This window comes from Papio anubis, chromosome 3 (genome assembly GCF_008728515.1).
Source record: "Papio anubis isolate 15944 chromosome 3, Panubis1.0, whole genome shotgun sequence".
Classification (NCBI taxonomy): domain Eukaryota; kingdom Metazoa; phylum Chordata; class Mammalia; order Primates; family Cercopithecidae; genus Papio; species Papio anubis.
Genome location: NC_044978.1, coordinates 26,986,426 through 27,006,599, shown reverse-complemented (window position 1 = coordinate 27,006,599; position 20,174 = coordinate 26,986,426). Strand labels below are relative to the sequence as shown.

General features: G+C 33.4%; 1 long non-coding RNA gene across 1 annotated transcript in view; it reads right to left on the bottom strand.

Moving 5' to 3' along the window:
- Positions 1-3,184, bottom strand: part of LOC103884740 — a 39,257-nt gene extending 36,073 nt beyond the window's left edge. The window contains exon 1 of the long non-coding RNA XR_647481.4: positions 621-3,184. This is a non-coding gene — a long non-coding RNA (uncharacterized LOC103884740). The remainder of the gene's footprint in view (positions 1-620) is intronic.
- Between the last annotated feature and the right edge of the window lie 16,990 nt (positions 3,185-20,174).

The following is a 20,174-nucleotide window of genomic DNA, read 5'->3' as shown; positions in this document are numbered from 1 at the left end:
CAGCCCTCAAAATTCAGAGCCCCTGGTATCCTTCAGGTCTTGTTCCCAAGTGTCTTGGCATGTTCTTGAGCCCGGTCTATCCCAACCGTTTTTATTCTCTCAACTCCACTCTCCACAGTTGTGTCTCTCCATCATCTATCACCTCCATTATGTCAGAGAATTTTTTCTTTACATCTATTTATTAACTGAAGACTGGCTCCATTCAAAAAATAATATCTTTTCTCCAGGACTTTCAGGCTCCCCACTTATGCTAATTCAAACAGTATGATATACTAAGCCATAGATTTTTCCTTCAGTCTACTGGGGTTTTAAACCAAATACACTTAATAAATCCTTCACCTTGAGAACCTGAATGAGGTAATCTATGTACAGTTTTTAGCACAGTTCCTAGAACCTAGGATTAGCAATCAAACATTGTGGAATAATACTATTATTCCAGACCATTACTACCCCTCCCTTTCTATTATCAATGTAAAAATGAAAGATAAAACCTGATCCATTAAAGTCCACATAATCTGGATATAATATACTGTTTCTTCGCTCTTTGCTTTCAGCCGCAGGTGTTGTAGTCATTATCTCATTTATTGAACACTTAGCATATGCCTCTGTCTACCTCCTACCTTTATTTGTTAAATGACTTCGATATCCCATTGGTTAATCCAGCCCAATAATTTAGCTTCTCATTTCATTGATGTATTCATCTTTAGGATTTATTCTTCCTCAAATTATACTTCATTCCTGTTTTCATGCAGGAATTCACTCCTGGCATTTATCAGAGAATTAATATCTTACCACATCTCTCAATGAATTTAAAAAATGGGAAAATGTATTATAATCTCTTGAAAAGATTAAAATGTATTAGTCAACCTAGAAATATTTCTCTTTGAAGATATTCACGGACATAAAGGCAAATGCAAACATAGGAAACACTAACACATGGAATCCAACTTTCACGTTTTCAGGAACCGGTATAAAAGCATGTAGGGGAGAAATGATCATGATCAGATCATTCGGTCTAGTTTGTAGGTGTTGTCATGTTATAATTGTGCTTCATGGCAGTGTCTACTACATGGCACTGCTACTTCATGGCAATGAGTCATCTCTGCAAAGAAAATACATATTAATGGACTTCTGACTACTTTTTATGATGTAGAAAGCAGAAATAGTATCATATCGATTCCAATAACAAGAAAAAATGAACAACCTAAAAATCATAACATTGTTAATTCATCTGAGACCTGAGTTTGCAGGTTACTAAAATTCTACCAGAACATTCCTGATACACTCGTTAATGACATTTATTGTATATACATCACCATTGCCTTTGTTAAACCTCTTTAAAATCCTGTTTTGAGACAGTTTCCTTTTGGCTTCATGATAGTAAACTCTTCTTTTAATACTTTCATCTCTTCTGACACTTGTTCTCAATTCTCATGCAGAGGCATTCTCCTTTACCCATGCCACTAAATATTAGATTTTTTTCAAGGTTTATACCAGGGTCTCTTCCCTTCTCATTGTACACATTCTCCTTAATCTATTTTGTTTTTCTCATAGGTGACTTCTAATCTCTCTAGTTCTTTATTTAATAGTACCATACTTCATGTTAAATTCCTACTTGGCATGTCCTCATAATGATCTCAACTTTAATATGTGCAAAATCAAACACCCTCTATCAATCTTCTGAACTTCTTGAAAAACTTGCCCTTCTTTGTCACCACCATCTGTTCAGTTGTGAATTCTAGAAATGTAAGATTTTTTATTAATCATCTAAACTATCTCATTTAGTAGTTTTTTACCTCTGAAATATATCTAAATTCACTCTTTGCACTATAGTTTATACCACACCACTTAATCTTGATTCAATACTACAATACTTCAAAATCGAATGTGTCCTTCTCCTAAGCACCTAGTATTCATGATGGCATCAGACATTCCGGAATACACACACTGTACATTGAAAATAGGCATTAAAAACTCAGTAGTAAAAAACAGGGTTATACTGAAGACTGGTAAACAGAGGTCCCTCATAGTAACAACCCAATTCAATTTAAAGCAATATCCTTTAAAGAGGTAAGATAATTATTTCAATTTGAAACAATGTAAGTCATAAATTTCTAATTAAGTAACAGGCTTGGGAAAGGATGAGGAAACTAACTTTTAACAATATAAATTGGAACACATTTTCTATAGTATAAAATTAATATTCTTCACCAGATTATCACTTATGTCACCACATCTTGTTCCCCTCTCCCTTTTTAAAGTTGGTGTATAATTTACACACAATAAAATGAATTAGTCTTAAGTACATAGCTCAATAATTTTTGTTGAATGTACACATTCATCAAAATATAGAAGAATTCCAACATCCCATAAATGTCTGAGTGCCCTTTCCTATTGATTATGCCACCCCCATGTGCAACTACAAATCTGATTTCAATCATCATCATTTGTTTTTTCCTGTTCTAGAGTTTATATAAATGGAATCATACAGTATGTACTTTTTTGTATCTGACTTCTTTGCTCAATACAGTATTTATTGCTCAGTAGTATATCAACATATGAATACCCACATCATGTGTATTTATTCATCCAAGAAAATAAATTCTATTGTCTCAAATCTTGTCACTGTTAAGAATAAGTCTTATGTATCTGTTTTCTTAAAAGTCTTTCTAACGACGTATGCTAGCATTACTCATTTTATTGCTCAAAGATCAGATTATTTTTAACTTTACGCAAAGCTTGTAAAAAGTTTTCCAAGGTAGTTTCACTATTTCACCTACTCATGAACATTATGTCAGAGCTCCAATCTCTTCATATCCTTAGCATCTCTTGCTATTGTCTTCCTTTTGTTTAGGCATTGTTATGCATGCGTAGTGATATTACGTATCACCTTTAGTAATGTGCCTTCTTTTAAATTCAACTTTTATTTTAGATACAGGGGTACATGTACAGGTTTGTTACATGGGATATTTCATGATACTGAGGTTTGGGGTACAGATCCAATCATCCAGGCAGTGAGTAAAGTACCTGATAGGTAGTTTTTCAACCTTCACCCTCCTCTCTCACTTTCCTCTGTAGTAATCTGCAAAGTCTATTCCCATATTTATGTCCATGCATGTTCAATATATAGCTCCCACTTATAAGGGAGAATATGCAGTATTTGGTTGTCTGTTTCTTTTCTGTTTCTTTGTTATATGTTTAGGATTATGGCCTCCAGTTGCAACCAGGTGACTGCAAAGGACGTGATTTCATTCTTTTTATGGCTACATAGTATTCAATAGTGTATATTTACCACATTTTCTTTATCCAGTCCACAGTTGATGGGCACTTAAGTTGATTCCATCTCTTTGCTGCTGTGAAGAGCACAGTGATGAACGAACAAGTGCATGTGTTTTTTTTAGGAGAATGATTTATTTTTCTTTGAGTATACACTGAGTAATGGAACTGCTGAATCAAATGGTAGCTCTGTTTTAAGTTCTTTGAGAAATCTCCAGACTGTTTCCCACAGTGGATGGACTAATTTATATTCCCACCAACAATGTATAAGCATTTCCTTTTCTCTGCAACTTAATCAGCATCTGTTGTTTTTGACATTTTTAATAATAGCCATCGTGACTGGTGTGAGATAGTATCTCATTGCAGTTTTGATTTGCATGTCTCTGGTGATGCTGAGCATTATTTCTTAGGCTTTTTGGCTACTTGCTTGTTTTCTTTTGAAAAGTGTTTGTTCATGTCCTTTGCCCATTTTTAATTGGGTTGTTTTTTGCTTGCTTACTTCTGTAAGTTCCTTATAGATTCTGGATATTAGACATTTATTGGATGCATGGTTTATAAACATCTTCTCCTATTCTGTATGTTGTCTGTTTTTTCTGTTGCTAGTTTCTTTTGTTTTGCAGGAGGTCTTTAGTTTAATTAGGTCCCACTTGTCTATTTTTCATTTTGTTGCAATTGCTTTTAGGGACTTAGCCAAAAATTATTTGCCAAAGTTGATGTCAAGAAGAGTATTTCTGGCCAGGTGCAGTGGCTCATGCCTGCAATCCCAACACTTTGGGAGACCGAAATGGATAGATCACCTGAGGTCAGGAGCTCAAGACCATCCTGACCAACATTACAAAACACCATCTCTACTAAAAATACAAAAACTAGCTGGGTATGGTGGCGTGTGCCTGTAATCCCAGCTACTAAGGAGGCTGAGGCAAGAGAATCACTTGAACCCAGGAGGCGGAGGTGGCACTGAGCCAAGATTGTACCATTGCACTCCACCCTGGGTAACAAGGGTGATACTCCTTCTCAAAAAAAAAAAAAAATACACACACACACACACATATACATATATATATATATATATATAGCATCTCTCTATGATTTTTGTAATTGGAGATCTTACATGTAAATATTTAATCCACCTTGAGTTATTTTTTGTTTATGTTGAAAGGTAAGGATCCAGCTTCAATTTTCTGCATATGGCTAGCCAGTTATCCCAGCACCATTTATTGAATAGGGAGTATTTAATAAAATTAATAAAGAAAATTCAATTCCTTTCCCCATTGCTTGCTTTTGCCAGCCATATTAAAGATCAGATGGTTGTAACTATGCAGTTTTATTTCTGAGTTTTCTATTCTGTTTCACTATGTATTTGTTTTTGTACCAATAGTATGTTGTTTTGGTTACTGTAGCCTTAAGTATAGTTTGAAATCAGATAGTATTATGTCTCTGGCTTTGTTCTTTTTGCTTAGAATTGCTTTGTCTATTGAGGCTCTTTTTTGGTTCCATATGAGTTTTAGAATAGTATTTTACAGTGGTGTGAAGAATGGCATTGGTAGTTTGATAGGAATAGCATTGAGTCTGTAAATTCAGATTCAGTTCAGGCCATTTTTTTGATATTGGTTGTTCCAATTCATGAGCAAGAATAGTTTTTCTATTTACTTGTGTCATCTCTGATTTCTTTTAGCAGTGTTTGGTAGTTCTTCTTGTAGAGCTCTTCCATTTCCTTAGTTAGCTGGACTCCTAGGCATTTCATTTTCTTTGTGGCTATTGTAGGTAAGATTCTTTGTTTCACTCTCAGCCTTGATGTTGTTGGTGTATGGAAATGCCACTGATCATTGTACTTTGATTTTGTATCCTGAAACTGTACTAAAGTTCTTTTTCAGTTCTAGGAGTCTTTTGGTAGAGTCTTTAGGATTTTCTGAGTATACAATCATATCATCAATGAAAAGAGATAACTCGGCTTCCTCATTTCCTATTTGGATGCCTTTTACTTCTTTCTCTTGCCTGATTTATCTGGCTAGGACATACAGTACAATAATGAGTGGGAGTGATGAAAGTGGTCATCCTTGTCTTGTTCCAGTTCTCAGGGGGAATGATTTGAGCTTTTGCCCATAGAGTGATATTAGCGGTAGGATTGTTTTAGATGGCTCTTACTATCTTGAGGTATGTTCCTTCAATGCCTAGTTTTATGTGTCGTTTGACATTTTTTGTATTTTGAAATTTCAGTTAATTGTTCTTGTATTGTTGAACAATAGATACCTAAAAGGCTTTCAATAGAATTTAACATTCCTTCATGAAAAAAAAAAACCCTTAACAATGTAGGCATCAAAGGAAAATATCTCAAAATAATAAGAGCCATCTATGACAAAGCCACAGTCAACATCATACTGAATGAGCAAAAGCCCACATTTCCCACTCCTACTCAACATAGTACCAGAAGCCCTAGTCAAAGCAAGCAGGCAAGATAAAAATAAAAAAAATAAAAAAAATTTAAAAAAAGGCATACAAATAGGAAAAGAAGTCAAACTATCTTTGTTGACAATATAATTCTGTACCTAGAAAACCCTTAAGATTCCTCCAAAAGGAGGACTACAAAATGCTGCTGAAAGAAATCAGAGATGACACAAATAAATGAAAACACATTCCAAACTCATGGAATGAGCTTGTATAATGTAGAATCAATATTATAGAAAGCAATTTAAAGATTCAACATTATTCCTATCAAACCACCAATGTCATTTGTCACAGAAATAGAAATATTTTCTAAATTATGAATACATATACTTTAACAATTTTCAAATATCTACTCTTGGTCTTGTAAGAAACTTTGATTAACACAAGTTAACATAGATGATACACCATATTTTTTGCTTCCTCCTACAAACTTTAAAATTTTAACTTTTACATTTAGGTCTATGATTCATTTAGTATTAATATTATTTATTTATTTAGTTAGTTAGTTAGTTTGCACTAGGGAGTTGGGGATTGATTTTGTTCTGTTGTTTTTTGTCTGATTTTGTTTCCCCCTCCTTTTGGTTAATGAGTTGTTGCAAGCTGTATTAGTCTGTTTTCACACTGCTAATAAAGACAAACCTGTGACTGGGCAATTTACAGAAGAAAGAGTTTTAATGGGCATACAGTTCCACATGGCTAGGGAGGCCTCACAATTATGGTGGAAGGCAAGGAGGAGCAAGTCACGTCTTATATGAATGGCAGCAGGCAAATAGAGAGCTTGTGCAGGGAAACTCCCATTTCTAAAACCATCAGGTCTCATGAGACTTATTCACTATGAGGAGAACAGCATGATTCAATTACCTCCCACCAGGTCCCTCCCACAACACATGGGAATTCAAGATGAGATTTTGGTAGGGACACAGCTAAATCATATCACAAGTCATGTATTAATTTTTTCCCCATTTCGTTAAATTTGTAGCCTGGTTAAAAATGAATTGAAAGTGTATACATAGGTCTATTATTTCTGTACACCTTATTTGGTTTCACTGAAATATTTTTTACTATAAGCCAATGTAACTCTATCTTGATTATTTTAATGTTATAATAATTCTTTCAATATGATAGTAAATATCCTTTAATGTTATTTTAATTTTAATGTTAAATTACTATTTGAATATTATTTTTTTGCATCTCTCTTTGTCTCTCTCTTTTGAAATAGTCTTGCTCTGTTGCCCAGGCTGGTGTGCAGTTCTGCGATCACCTCCCAGGCTCAAGTGATCCACCCATCTCAGCCTCCCAAGTAGCTGGGCCTGCAAGTGCACACCACCACACTGACTAATTGTTTAATCTTTTGTAGAGACAGGGTCTCCTTATGTTGCCCAGGATGGGCTCAAGCAATCCTCCTACCACAGCCTCCCAAAGCACTGGGATTATTGGCATGAGCCACTTAAGAATTATTATACCCTTATATATTTTAGATTCATCTTGTCAAATTCTACTGAAATAAAAACACATAGGAAATTTAACTGGGATTGAATGAGATCTATAGATAAATTTGAAGAGGACTGACATCTTAGCAATACTGTTTCTTACTATATAAATGAGGATACTTTATAGTTCTAAGTGCTCTCTAGCAGTAAATTGTAAAAGTGACTGTTAGAGAAAAAAAAGGTGGTGGTATCTAATAAGCTAAATATGTACACAACTAATGACCTCATAGATACTCTCCTAGGAATGTAACACAAATGTATAATATGCTCCCCAAAGTTATGTCCTGGAAATTTCTTTGTTGCATTATCTGTAATAGCTACTAAGGTGAATACCCTAATTATTTCAAACATAAAATGCACATTTATCTTGTGGAATATTCTTTAAGTGGAATATTACATAATTATATACTGATTTAATAATGAGCTACTGCTCCATTTAAGAGCATTGCTGAATCTCTCAAACCTAATGTTAAGTGAAAGAAGTCAACCATAAAGGGTTCATATTATACAACACAATTTTTTTAATTCAAAAACAGGCAAAAAAGTTATCCTCGATCTTAGAAGTCAAGACAATGTTACCTATTGGAAGGATGGTGATCTTGAGGAGACATGGATGTTTCAAGCGTTGATAATATTTTACTTTTGGATTTGGGGAGTGGTTAAAAGAATGGGTTAAATTTGTGATAATCCATCACTATCTCCACTTTGGAAAAAAGAAAAGAAATAGTATTCATTTTTTTTTAACTCTCAAGCTCTCCTCTTATCTTCCCCCTAGCAACTTTGTAATTATTAAGAAGAATAATCTTCAAGCTTTTCTGCACACAATTCCTCAATATAAATAATTTACATGTATATGTCATATACTATTAAAGTGAATATTATGTAAAATATAAAACATACTAAAGAAGTAGAAATATTTTTATTTATTTTCTTTTACTTTAAGTTCTGGGATACATGTGTGAAGTATGCAGGTTTGTTACATAAGTATACATGTGCCATGGTGTATTTTAAAAAACTGTCCATTGTGGACACTTATGCAATCTTCCTGGAGTAGGGCATTGCTCCCATCAGATCTGGCTCTACAATCCCACACCTCCCTAGCCCATCCTATCTTGCTTATGCAAGGCCTCATTTTCTTCAACACATAAAATATTTGCAAACCAGAAAAGTATTTCCCACAAGTTTTTGGTACTTGGATTTTCTTTCCTTTGTGGAAGTGAGATTTGATATCATCTGTATGAGGAGTTCTTAGAATATGATAGGCTGTATAGATTATTTACAAAGAAGGAATCATTTGAGGTTTTAGATTCTTGCTGTTTTCTATCTCTTCTTTATATTTCTTTGTAAAAACTCATGTATATTTCACACAGTTGTTTATTTTCTTTCCCTATGCATAGAATGAACTGAATCTCAAATTTATTCCTCTCTCTGTTTTCCACTTTCTCATCTTTAGGATTATCTTCCTTGATATTACCGTACTGTTTTTCTCTCTTTTATACACAAAATTTCTATCTCTTTCTAAATCTATTATTCTTATTTTAGCACTCGTGCTAACCCTTCTAATTTAATTCCTTTATTTCTCTCATGTTTCCTTGTCATTCTTGAAATTCATTTTCTCTTTATTGAGTCCTGATTTATCTGCTAACGAATCTTCAATTATGCATAATTTTATTTCTAACAATTATAATTTCCCTACACTTGGCCAGATCTGGTACATAGCAGAGATGCTGTTTTCCTACAAGTTTGAATTATGCGTGAAAATCTCTTGTCACACACACAAACATTGCATCATGCTGTGCTGGTAATATGACCATTTTCACTTCATCTCTGGGCGTTATCCCAATCTTCCACCCTGAGTTACCAGGGCCCTCAAGCCTATCAAATATCTTTCTTTCTTGGCAATTCCATAATATTAAATTTTCATACTCTGGAGTATATCATCCTAACCATTGCAGGCTATTTTAATAGGTTTAATAATATGGATACTTGCTTATGGTTTTACTTGTCATTGATACACTTCTTGAGGAAGTTTATCATGTCTTAATAGAACTTCTCATTGTATACTCAGTTATCACACGTGCGTGCACACACACACAGACACTACTAGGAAAGGTACTCTTTTTTTTTTTTTATCGTTGCTACCCATGTTCAGGTTGTTGCATCCTATACCCACAGCCTAGTTGCTATCTTAATAATGTATGCTAACTTTCTTCTACCTTTTTGAATTTGTATGATTATTCTGGCAGTAATTCAACTCTGAAATATTTGTTATATGGTTCACTCAATTTCTGCTTATGATTCAGTTATCATTCCTTATTATTCTCTGAAAGTTTATGACTTTAGTAAATGTAACTCCAGTTACTTTCTTTTTCATTTCTCTTTAATGTATGTTCATCTCTCATATCACATCCTTCCCACCCTGAAATCCCACTAAAGTTGTAATTTTCCCGTTTACTGCTACTTTCTTCTTTTCCTGAACTAGAGAATAAAATTAAACAGCTTGTAGATAATTATCTGATGCTTTTTGTTTTTAATACTCAGTCCCAGCAATAAACTTGTTCTATTTTTATTTTGCGTCCTTTGTTATTTTTCTTTCTCCCTGATATCTCTCCTGCTGAATGAGCCTCTTCTTTTATTGTTTATACCAATAATCCTGGAATATATTCCCTTTTTCATTCACATGTCTACCTGTAATATTTTATTTCTATATTTTCAGTGTTATCTATATGTAGTACATGCATCACTGTTTTGAAGTCAATGAAAGCAGAATCCTGCTTCTATAAGTTAAAATTGCCCTGACTTTAATATATTATTTAGTCCTTCAATTGTGCTCTTTAACAAAATGAGATAATGCCACTTTCACAAGGTGGTGACATGATGTGAGGATTAAATATGTTAACATATATGAAGTGTTTAGCACTGTATATGACTTATTTTTACACTAACATTTTGCCATAAAAGATTAAACAATTTAGCATTTTTAAGAGGTAGGATTGGTACAAAATTATCAACATAATTTTACATTTGTTTTTTTAAATGTATTTTATAAATATTAAATTATTATTAAAATAATATGTATACGTGATGTTTAACAATTCAGATGTTCAAAAGAGTAGTCTGTGAATACTAAAAATCGGTATTTATTTCCACTGTTTTTCCCTTCATAGAGCAATAACTCTTATCAGTTCCCGTTGTGTCCCATCAGAGATGTACTATGTGTACACAAGTATATGTATTTATATTGTCTCATGTAACTGGTTATACACATGGTATTATATGCTATATGTTATATATTTATATAACATATTTACATAGATATATATGGTATATATATGCTAATGTATAGAATAACTCCGCTCTTTGGAATGCAGGTGCAAGTGTTTCCAAATAATCCTATAGGTACATCTTACTAATTTACATTTAGAAGGTGATTCATGGGTCAAAGTGTAGTCTTAAGGTCTATTAACACTTTCATATGCACATTTTTGAAACAGTTTTAAGAAATAAGTGCAACATTTATAAATATTAATCAATAAAAAAATATGCTAAGACTAAAATAATAAGATATTCTGCACAAAGCATCATAATCAGTCATAATGCTTTTTATTTTTACAGAAAATGCCAGAAAGTTATAATGAAGGAACACACACATGTGCACACACACACTTAGATAAATAAGCGCCACATAAAAAGCTTAAAAATAATAGATTTCAGAAACTGACATTAGTTCAATCCACCTTTCACCAGTGTTACAAATATATATGCAAACTGCTTGTTATATCATTTTTTGTAGTAGCAACTCTGGCAATTATATAGATATTCAAATACAGGAACACATATAAATAAAACCTAGTGTATTCATGTTATAGATACCATAGAACCATTACAATAATGAAGTGGATCTTACATACTGAGAAAAATTGGTAAAATAAAGGGATACCAAGAAAAATAGATAACTCTTTTTGTGAAAGAAATTCAAAATGGAAAGAGAAAGAGAGAATGTACATTTTTATACACTTATGTCTCAATGTGTTTACAGAAAAAAATTGCAAATGCCACAACATACAAACTATTAACATTTGCTGGGTGGCTATAAGGGAAGTTATCCGAGTACAATGAGAAGTGGACTTGGGAGTATGGGACACTATAAACTTTCTGTACTACTTATAATTTTAATAAGCATTACAACTTCTAGAAAAACAAGGTATTTTGAGTTTTTCCTCATACCATTTTATATGCTTTTCTCATGGCATTGGATATCATTTTTTAAATGGCACCTTATTAAATTTCCATTCCTTTCTCGAACAATTTTCACCTTTATCCTCACTCTTCGTACATTCCTCATTTCTTATCATGATGAAGTGGACAGTCTGAGCTGATAATTACCTCATATTTATTGAGAAAATAGACACTGTCGGATAGATATGTTTCAATCTTCCTGAGACTAATTCTATAAACATATCAGTGCTTTTATTTTTTTGTTCTTTACTATTTCTGTGTGAGAGACACTCCTTACCTTTATAATGATCATTTTTTCTACATGGAGACTGAATTCCCATTTTCTTTATCAATAATTTACAATTGCATTACCCTTTGTGATCCTTTATCAATAATCTCATCTTCTTGAAGACAACATATTTTAGCATAGAAAAATACAGTGTCGTTGTACTTCTTATACGAATAGAAAAAAAGAATTCTCCCTGATGTCCAATAATACTACTAGAACATATCTTGATTTTCATTGTTCAGAATCAGTTCTCCTGGATAGATACTATGCTTTTAGCTATTATCTCTAGTTTTCTTACTCTCTCTCATACAGACTTTTTTCACTCTTTTATTGTCTTTGTATGGATGTTATGCCAATTATTTTTGCTATGCATATTTGTGAGAATCGGATTTTGTTGAATATTCTTAAGAGTCTCTGTTTGAAGTGGAATTGAGCCAAATTAATCTTCATGCCAAGGGCTGTTATCTCCAGGTCTAGGCCATCCCTTCTCTTTTACTCTTTCATATTCTTTCATTAATAATTGGCATATCTGAGAGGTCATATCTCTTATGTTCCTATGAACTTATCAGGTTTAAAAAATTCTACTGCCAACTATGAGTTCCTGCCATTCCTTCAAGGGACAATGTCCCTCAAGTGGCACTGCCCTGCCTTACAAAGTAACACATTGTCTTTTAGAAAATGTTTTTTCATTTGTTTGTTTGTTTGCTTGCTGGTGTTTCCTCTGTTCTTTTCCTCTGAGGTCCTCTAAGCATTTTTTGCACCTGCTCTCTTCCCCCTAATCATAGAAATTTCCACTCAGCATGATTTCTTCTTATAGAAGACAGTTTCAGAGAACTGACAACATTAGAACCCTCTACAATGTCTGCGATATTTGATATTTTATTCCAGTTTTTTGTGGGACTTGCTGCATAATCGGATTTTCTGAATTTATTTGGCAACACATAAGTTATAATGTGAGATTTCCTCGAACTTGCTTTTTTTCTAAAAACTACATCGATATAGATAAATAGATGATAGATAGATAGATAGATAGATAGATAGATAGATAGATAGATAGATAGATAGAGCTATAGATATATATAGTTGTTTTGATGTCCTTGGGTTGTTTGCAGGAAAAAAAAAAAAATTGGGAGGAATCAGGACTAGTTGGCCACTGTTTTCAGTGGTAATGCATTAGTATAAATTTGAACACAATCCTGCATGAGAACAGCTCAGCACTTATAAAACTTTGGAAAAGACTGTTTTGTTTTGTTGTTGTTGTTGTTGTTTCACCTAGAGAAGGAGCCAAAGCTAAGAAATTTCTGGGGTTTTGCTTTTGTTTTTTTTAACTTTTTGAAACATTCTTTTAAGAATGTGCTTTTTCTTCCTGTTTTGACTTTACAGTTAGTGTCCCATTTTCTGAAGGATCTTAGTTCCACCCCCGTTCTTTTGATAGGTCAAGGTAATGAGCCCTGTCACTGGTGTCCATGAAAACCAAATCTCCTGGATATAGGGTCTAAAAGGGCCTCCAGGACAATGAAAATTTTAATATTGGCAAACTCATATGTGTTTCAACTTTGCCTTTATTTTTGACCCTTAATGACATCCCTACTTTTGTGTAAGTTCATGTATTTATTAGAGAAATGTTATTGCTGTTGTTTGACCTTTTCAAACTATTTTGTAGCCATGTGTTAACATAATTCTCCATATTACCCAAATGAAAATCTCCATATCCTTTGCAGCCTATTTTAATCTGAATTATTCAATCTCAGTCACTGGAAATGTGACATGGTACTTTCACAATTGTTAATGATTTCCATTATGTTAAATCAAATACTTAAACTTAAGTTATCCTTCATCCTCTTAATTGCAACTCTCTTTTTGCTAGGCGGTAGGGAGTAGGGAGAGAACTTTATGATTTTTCTAATACACTGATGGCCAATCCTCAGTTTTTTTTTTAAAGAAGATAAAAAAATCTTCTTTAACCTAGAACTTTTAGGGCTAAGAGATAAATAATATTATTTTCTCCTTTTATTTTGTCTTGTATACTGTTTCTAGTGGTAATCACTCATTTTCCACAAATAAAAATAACTTACTTTAATCTATGTATTTGCTACATTTTCTAAAATTCTCGGAAATAATATATATTTTGTGTAGATGGACAATATCATTTTTATAATTTTTAAATATTTAATAAATGCCATTTTTATATTCTACCTCTAATTTTTGCCTTTCCTTTAACAATCTATAAGATATATTGCTTCTTTTATTTTCTGCAAATTTTATCATGTGTTTGCTATTGTCTGCAAAAATAATCCAATATGGTAGTTGTTTTACCTTAAATATAAGAACACGTATGACCAAATCTATTGACTCAGTGTTTTGTTCTGGTCCACTTTGGTCTCTACTGAAAGTATCTATATATTTCCCTATAGTCATTCTGTGTTTCATTTACACATGTAAGAGCAAACATAACCTAATCTCTGAGCAGTCTTAGATGGATTCAGCATTGGAAAGGAAAACTTTTAACTAAATAGGTAAACACAATACAGGTGCTCCTCCGCTTACAATGGAGTTACGTCCTGATAAAACCATCATAAGTTGAAAATGTATTTAATGCACCTAACCTATATTCCAGCTTAGCCTAGCCTACCTTGAACATGCTCAGGACACTGACATCAGCCTACAATTGGGCAGAATCATCTAAAACGAAGACTGTTTTACAATAAAGTGTTGAATATGCCATGTAATGTATTGAATACTGTACTAAAAGTGAAAAACAGAATCGTTGTATGCCTACTTGAAATACCATTTCTACTGAATATTTATCACTTTCCCAGCATTGTAAAGTAGAAAAATTGTAAGTTGAACCATCAGAAGTCAGGGAACATCTGTACTATTTAAAGTATGTTTTGATTGTTTTTTCCCATGCTATTCTGATTATTTAAATATCTTGAAACTTACCCTGAAGAATAAATTAACCTCATAACAGATAACAAGTTCTTTAAAGGCTATGTGTGTGCAACAAAATAAAATTAAATGATTTACTTGAGTGCAAATGGATTGCAGTTAATATAATGTACTTAGCTTAGCTAACTGCTATAATATAGTGATCTGACACTTGCCCAAATTCAGCAATCATGTAACTATCTAAATAGGAGAAACTCAAATGTGTCACATTTTTAAGGTCTAGTATTTATTCACACACAATTTATTGCCAGGGCTCTTGATCCAGATTCAGTTTATCTTATGAAAAAGAAGTACATAGAAGTCTTCTCAGGTGTATATAAACATTGGAAAAGACAAACTAAAAAGGCAATGGTGTGCTCAATATTTAGTTTCTGCTTATAAGTGAGACCATGTGGTATTTGGCTGTTTCTGTGTTAGCTCACTTAAAATAATGCCTCCATCTCCATCCGTGTTGCTGCAAAGGACATGATTTCATTATTTTTATGACTGTATAGTATTCCATGGTGTATATGTACCACATTTTCTTCATTTATTTCCCCATTGATAGGCACCTAGGTTGGTTCTATGCCTTTGCTTTTGTGAACAGTGCAGCAATAATCATACCAGTGTGTGTCTATTTTTGGTATAATGATCTATTTTCCTTTGGGTATATAATCAGCAATGGGATTATTGAGTCAAATGGTAGCTCTGTTTTAAGTTCATTGAGGAATCCTCAGTGCTTTCCACAGTAACTGAATGAATTTACATTTTCACCAACAGGGTATAAACATTCCCCTTCCTCTAATGCTTCGCCATCATCTGGTTTTTTTGTTTGTTTGTTTGTTTGTTTGTTTTTAACTTTTAAATAGCAGCCATTCAGACTGGTGTAAGCTGATATCTCATTGTGGTTTTGACTTACATTTCTCTGATATGGTGACGCTGAGCATTATTTCATATATTTGTTGGTTTCTTGTATGTCTTCTTTTGAGAAGTGTCTGTTTAAGTCTTTTGCTCATTTTTAATGGAGTTATTTGTTTTTTGCTTGTTTAATTGTTTAAGATTCCTATAGATCTGGATGTATTAATGTGTTCTCACACTGCTCTAAAGAACTATGTGAGACTGGGTAAATTATGAAGAAATTGACTCACAGTTCTGCAGACCATACAGGAAGCATGGCTAAGAGACCTTAGGAAACTTACAAGCATGGTGGAAGGCAAAGGGGAAACAAGTATGCCTGACCATGGCAGAACAGGAGAGAGACAAAAATGGGGGAAGAGTCACATACTTTTAAATCTTCAGATCTCATGAGAGTTCACTCAATATCATGAGAACAGCAAGGAGCAAATCCACCCCATTATTCAATCACCTCCTACCAGGTCCCTCCTCCAATATGACATGAGATTTGGGTAGGGACTCAAATTAAATATATATTAATGAATATTAGGAGTTTGTAGAATGCATAGTTTGTGAACAGTCTCTCCCATTCTGTAGGTTGCCTTTTTTTCTGTCAATAATAATAGTCTGTTTATTTTGTGCTGTGCAGAAGCTCTTTACTTTAATTAGATCCCACTTGTCTATTTTTGTTTTTATTGAAATTGCTTTGGAGACAGCCAAAAATTCCTTGCCAAGGCCAATATTGAGAAGAGTATTTACTAGGTTGTCTTTTAGGATTTTTAACGATTGAGGTCTTACATTTAAATCTTTCATCTATCTGAAGTTAATTTTTGTATATCACAAAAGGTAAGCGTCCAATTTCATTTGTCTGCATATGTCTAACCAGTTATCCCAGCACCATTTATTTGAATAGGGAGTCTTTTCCCCATTGTTGTCTTTGCTGGCCTTATTGAAGATCAGATGGTTGTAAGTCTGCATCTTTATTTCTGAGTTTTCTATTCTGTTGCATTGATCCATGTGTCTGTGTACCATGCTGTTTTGGTTACAGCCTTAAAGCAGAGTTTGAAGTCAAGTTGTGTGATACCTCTGATTTTGTTCTTTTTTCTTGGGATTGCTTTAGCTATATGGGTTCTTCTTTGGTTCTATATGAATTTTTAAATAGTTTGTTCTAGTTTAGTGAAGAATAATATTGGTACTTTGATGGAAATAGCATTGAGTCTATAAATTGCTTTCGGCAGTAAGACCATTTTTTAACATATTGATTCTTCCAATCCATGAGCCTCGAATATTTTTCCATTTATTTGTGTCATCTCTGATTTCATTCAGCAGTGTTTAGTAGTTATACTTGCAGAGATCTTTTACTTCTTGTTTAGCTGTGTTCATAGGTGTTTTGTTTTATTTTTGGGTCCTGAATGTGTTATTATGTTCTTGATTTGACTCTCAGACTTGACATTGTTGATATATAAAAATGCAACTGATTTTTGTATGTTGCTGTTGTACTCTGAAACCTTACTAAAATCATTTATCAGTTCTACTAGCCTTCTGGCAGAATTTTTAGGGTTTTCTAGATATAGAATCATAGTGTTGGGAAAAACAGATAATTTGACATTTTATTTTCCTACCCAGATGCCTTTTATTTCTTTCTCTTGCCTGATTGCTCTTGCTGGTACTTACAGTACTATGTTGAATGAAAGTGGTGAGAGTGGGCATCCTTGTCTTGTTCCAGTTCTCAAAGGGAATGCTTCCAGCTTTTGCCTGTTCAGTATGATGTTGGCTGTGGGTTTGTCATATACTGCTCTTGTTATTTTAAGCCATGTTCCCTTGATGTCTACTCTTTCGAGGGTTTTTATCATGCATGGATGTTGGATTTCATCAAAAGCTTTTTCTGTGGCTATTGAGACGATCATGTGGATTTGCTTTTGATTCTGTTTATGTGGTGAATCACATTTATTGGTTTGTGTATGTTGAAGCAGCCTTGCATCCCTAGAATAAAGCCTACTTGATTATGGTGTATTATTAACTTTTTAATGGGCTGCTGGATTCAGTTTTCTAGCATTATTGTGTTGAGGATTTTTACATCTATGTTCATCAGGGGCATTGGCCTGAAGTTTCCTTTCTTCATTATGTCTCTGCCAGGTTTTGGTATTAGGCTGATGTTGGTTTCACAGGATGAGTTAAGGAGGAGTCCCTCTACCTCATTTTTTTAAGAATAATTTCAGTAAGATTTAGAATAGTTTCAGTAAGATTGATGTCTAGTAGAATTTAGCTCTTTATTCATCTGGTCCAGAGCTTTTTTCAGTTGGTAGGTTTTGTGTTACTGATTCAATTTCAGAGCTCCATATTGATCTATTCAGGGTTTCAATCTTTTCCTGATTCAATCTTGAGAGACTGTATGTTTCCAGGAATTTATTAATTTCCTCTAGATTTTTCAATTTGTGTGCATGGAGTTGTTCATAGTATTATCTAAAGGTCTTTTGTATTTCTGTGGGACCAGTTGTAATGTCATCTTTGTCATTTCTGATTGTACTTATTTGAATATTCTCTCTCTTTTTCTTTGTTAAACTAGCTAGCAGTCAGTCAATGTTCTTTATATTTTCAAAGAACCAATGCTTCAATTCATTGATCCTTTTATGAATTTTTGCAATGATTTCATTTAGTTCTTCTTTCATTTTAGTTATTTATTTTATTCTGTGGACTTTGGGGTTGATTGGTTCTTTTTTATTTCCTAGTTCTTTTAGGTGCAAAGTTAGATTGTGAAATTGAGATTTTTTTTTCAAACTTTTTGATGACGGTGTTTATGGCTATAAACTCTTAACACTGCTTTAACTGTATCCCAGAGATTTTTGTATTTTGTGTCTCTATTTTTATTAATTTCATTTTTTAAAAATTAATTTATTATTATTATTATACTTTAAGTTCTAGGGTATATGTGCATAACGTGCAGGTTTGTTACATACGTATACTTGTGCCATGTTGGTGTGCTGCACCCATCAACTCGTCAGCACCCATCAACTCTCATTTACATCAGGTATAACTCCCAATGCAATCCCTCCCCCCTCCCCCCTTCCCATGATAGGCCCCGGTGTGTGATGTTCAAAGAATTTTTTGAATTTCTGCCTTCATTTTGATGTTCACACAGGAGTCATTCAGGAACAAGTTGTTTAATTTCAATGTATTTATGTAGTTTCAAGAAATCTTCTTGATATAGATTTCTATTTTTATTGCACTGTGGTCCAAGTGTGTTTTGGGTATGATTTCCATTTGTTTGAATTCATTGAGATTTGCCTTATGATTGAGCATGTGGTTGATCTCAGAAAATACTCCATTTGCAGATGAGTAGAATGTACATTCTGTAATTTTTGGGTAGAGTGTTCTATAGGTATCTATTTTGTCCAACTGGCCAAATGTCAAGTTTAAATCTAGAGTTTCTCTGTTAGTTTTCTGCCTTGATGATCTGTCTAATGCTGTCAGTGGAATGTTGAAATCTCCCGTTATTATTGTTTGATTGTCTATGTCTTTTCGTAAGCCAAGAAGAACTTGACTTACAAATCTCAGTGCTCCAATATTGGATGCATATATATGTAGTACAGTTAGATCTTCTTGTTGGATTGTGACATTCATCACTATGTAATGATACTCTTTGTCCTTAATTTTTATTGGGTTAAAATCTGTTTTATCTGTTATAATAGCACAATCTTATTTTCTACAACTCAACTTGATTTCTCACTATGAGTCTACATTCTTAAGACTAAAAAGTAAAATAGTAAACTTTTACTATTAAAATCTGGTAAACTTTTACTAGATTTAAACATGCTTGTTCATTTGCCACCATTATGGTATCTTTTGAAATTTCAACTCTTCAGCAGTGGTGGTGGAAGTAGAAAGGGTGGTCCTTTATTTTTATTTTTATATCTTTCCAGTCAAGTTATTTTCTAATGCTTTCATCTGATTCTTCAGACACAGTGTCTTTACCTTTGTAATTTCATACATGGTCCTGTATGCCTTGAGACAGCAACCAGTTATTTGTCACAAGAGTCATCCTGCTGCTTAGGAGTGGTGTTGTGAAAATAACAGTGCTTGTCTGCCTGTGAACCTGTAGCTTATTTTTTTTCCTCTTTATTCGCCCATGATTCTCTATTCTGTAATGTGAAGAAATATATTAATATTATGGGAAATCTGCCTTTTCCAAGACCACTGTTCTTGATCCTAGACATGCCCAATCACTCATGAGAGCAAAACCTAGAAAAGACATATCTACTGCACTTGTTCTTTCTGTTGAGTGTGTCATACACTTGCAAGAAGCTAACAGGACTTAACCATTTTGGATATATTGGAAGAGAGAAGGGAAGAATGGAACAGAAATTAGATTGCTTAATTGAGGGTATCATTTGAACTCCAAAGCCCTCCTTCTCCTCCTGAGCTTGCAGAACGTGTGATGAATATTCTCTGCACCTAATAGCAAAAGCTCTGTCCTTTGAAGTAATTACTAACAATGATGTAAATATGTTCAGAGGAATAGAGGACAGGATAAAATAAATAGTATAAAATTGCCAAATCCTTAAAAAATGTGAATAAACATGTTAGAGATATGGGAGAAACTAACAGAATAAACAAGGGGGCTATGAAATTTTGCA